This window comes from Oryza glaberrima, chromosome 9 (assembly GCF_000147395.1).
Source record: "Oryza glaberrima chromosome 9, OglaRS2, whole genome shotgun sequence".
In the NCBI taxonomy this organism is placed as follows: Eukaryota; Viridiplantae; Streptophyta; class Magnoliopsida; order Poales; family Poaceae; genus Oryza; species Oryza glaberrima.
This window is the reverse complement of record NC_068334.1, coordinates 11,174,342-11,178,054: the sequence shown is the minus strand read 5'-3', so window position 1 is coordinate 11,178,054 and position 3,713 is coordinate 11,174,342.

The window sequence follows — 3,713 nt, the reverse complement described above, 5'->3', positions numbered from 1 at the left end:
GCATTGTTAGATGAGGACTCTAAAGAAGCAAGCTACACCCAGCTTTTGGGTTAACTTTTTATGCTTAATTGATATCTGTGCAACTTTACCAATCAACCTTTAATTACCGACACATAGGCGGGAAGGCAGGCAGTAATTTTCTTATCTGAAAATTCTACTTACATATTCTGGTTATTAATTTATTGAAAATTTAATTTTCGGTGAGTGCATTTGACAATATTCAGACATTTGTTCGTAACAACTCAGTTGTTGAATATTTATGGTGGCTGTATGCACTAATTAAACTAATCACACCTTTTCTCACAAAAGCAAGGATCATCAACGAAATCATCATAGATTGGCGCTTAAAGTTTGCAGCATTGTACTGGCAGCGATCACCATTACGGATCTTAGTGGTGTTGTTTATGTTGATTGGTAGACGAACTGATAAACTATGGCAAACGTGCAACGGCAGTGAGGTTTGCTGATGCAACTGATGAGCCGTCAGTGGTTAGGCAGTTAGGCAAAACCTTTTTGTTTGCTACTTCACAATTGTTAAACCGTGTGGTACAGTGGCTGCATAATGGCAACATAAAGTATATATGTGCACTAATGTTGGCACTAGCTAGTTGGTGACCTAGAATTATATGAATGAATTAACTCGCCACCTTTGTACGTACCCTGATAATACTACTGTAATTAAGTTCAATCCAACTACTGCATTATAGGAGTACCCGACACAGACCGAGAATTCAGTAACCTGATTGATAAACCTTGAGTTGTTGACCCAAACCGTTATTATGTTTTTTTTTTCCTTTAACGACAGCGACAAAGCCCCGGTAATTATTCATTGATCAGAAACCAAAGTTTGCTGTCAATGGCAGAGCAGTATAGCACAAGTTCATGCATGCCATTATGTTTCATTGCACAGGAAGATAATTTCAAGTATGTGATTGTACTATATCAAATAAATTACACTGAAACTCCGTTTGAACCCTTGGATTCATAGGGCATATTTACGTCTTGATTGGTTAATTTGCAGTGATCTGTTGTCCATCGACTATGCTTTTCGATCTGATCTTGGGTCCTCCTAAGTCCTAACTCACCCTCCTCCAGGACGAACCTTGTGGACAAATGACATCTTCAATTATCAGAAATTGTAACATTAGTATTAGTAAATTTATATTATATCTAATAACAATGATTTCTTTACTTATATATTTGCATTTAACAATGGCACAATGATTGGGGTCCATTTAAAAGACCGTTCCCATTTTTATGTCCATTTTGTCTCCACGGATCCTGTTTTTTATCTTGCTATCATAAGAGTTAAGTACGATTGTCTCTTTCAGAAAAATGTTTAAGTACATTTTTTTGTGACACCCTAGAAGTTTTGTTGTGACAGTTGCTAATGATTGTGTGCACTATAATACTTTATTAAGATGCTATACATGCTGCCAGCTTCTTGGAGATGGAAGGAATTACGGAATAGCACAAATAACTGTGATTGGCTGGTTCAAGACTTCAAGAAGACACAAGAAACTCTCAGGAGCCTCTCTAAGCTACAACACATGCTAATTACGATTCGTGATGCATCGCTTTCCTGAGGAAATTAAGACACTGCTTGCTGTTAAATGTTACTCCCTGTTAATTGGACTCCTATTTGTATCCAAGCTGTTGAACATCAAATTGTTTCATCATTGAATGGTAAGACATGGAACACTAACGTACAGTTGTTGGTTCGAATACTCCGATAAGGGTTTCAATAGAGCATTCAGTTTATAATTGGAAAGAGAGAAGTTATCTGAAAAATATAATTGCACATTGCTGATAGTGGTACCAATTAGAGTTTTGTTACGGTACATTCTACTGCTAGTATATACTATCAGTATATTTGATCTGACGGTATAAATTTATCTGATTTCCCTCCCAATTATACTGCAGTATAATTTGGATAGGGTATATTTGTCTTTTTATCTTTTTGCGTGGGGGTATTTTTGTAAATTAACGCGAACTCACTTAGTCAGATCCGTTTCACCACATCGACTCTAAACCAAATCCGCTCGGCTCGCATGGGTGTCCGCCGCCGCTGGCTTCTATCCAGGAGCACTCCAGTGGCTGCAGGGCAGGCAGGGCAACCAGGACGGAGATGGGAGGCATGGGGAGGCTGCCGGCTCGACGAGGGCACTCTCGCCGCTGTGGTTTGGGCAAGGCACAAGCTGTGGGAGGTCGGATGTGGGGGAGAATAGGCTAGGGCTGGAGGCAAGGCGCTGGGGACGCGGGAGACGCCGGGCACGTGGAGGTTCGGCTTCTCCCAGCGCCGGAGGAATCGGGATGGAGGCGTCGGCGCGGGAGCGATGTGCGCCAGGAGCAGCGACGCCGGAGACGCGAGATGTATCGAGAAGAAGCGGATGACGACATCCACAGAAAAAACTAAGGAAAATTAATCCAGGTGAAATTAATTCTCTAATTTAAATGACCAAAAAGCCCTTTTCAGACTTTTACCTAATACCAAAACTACCCTTGTATATACTGGTAGTATATACTAGCAGTAGAATGTACCGTAAAAGTCCTCAACAATTATTATACACAACAAAATATTGTTCATGTAACTCTGCACTAACTACACATCCAAATAAAGAAGCTGAGTGCATGCAATTTCATCTCAACTAACCTCGAACGTCAACAAAGATTTTGGGGCGAGAAATCTTGAAAGAAAGGAACCAGACCAGCAATCCAGCATGATTAATCAACTGGATGGCAGATTTATGTAGCAAATATCAGGCCACAGTCAGGGCAGTAGGGAACCAGTTATCTTTTGATGTTCTTGTCAACTGCACTGATTTCAGAAGATATAATTCTGAAGCTAAGAGTAAGAAGAAAACCAAGATCAAACATAACAGTTTCCCAGTCCCAGCAATACCAATTCGTGGATGTGAATTACAGATTTCATGTCAATGATATGCTCACATCCTAAACAAACAGAAAAAACAATAAGAGATGATGTAGTATTTGGAACGGGGATGAGCGTACATGGTTGATCCAGGCCAAAATTAAATGAAGTCCGCAAGTAGCCTCGAATTATGCAAGTTCATGCGCTTTGGGGCGTCGTCGTCCTCAAGAAACCGAAGGCCTAGCTCAGCAAAGTCGGTGTGTAATAGTGGATTGGGCTAAATCCTAGCGTAAAGAGGCTTCAGGACTTGGTAATTTTGTGGGCTGGGTGTGGCCCAACGTGAGTTCTCCTTTGCTCAACGAAGCTAAAGCTGCCAAGCGAACGTAGCTTCAAATATGGTCAAGTTTGTTGTGAAAGAATCAGTTTACTTGATTCAAGTTTTAAATTTGACGCGAGTAATCGTATTTACGACTAATTAATTTTTCAGTGGTAGACGACGTACCCGTCAATATACCGGTCGACAGCGAGACGCTTATGACGACTTCAACAATTTTAAGATATCTTGGTTAGTCCTTCGAAAATACTCACAGGAATAGTGTGTGTCCATAAGAAGGAGTGAGTGCGTGTTGCCAAAAAACCAAAGCCGTAAGGAGCTGGAAAACTATTTTAAACTCTCGAGGGGACAACCTCTCGTTGTTCGCATCTCATCTAAATGGTTACGAAAAAAAATTCAACAACATAGATTAAATATGTGATAAATTACTCCACAAACATGCAATGTCAAATTTAACCTGTACGTTGCAAGGGAAAAATAAATATGATCACGAATATACGTTAACTA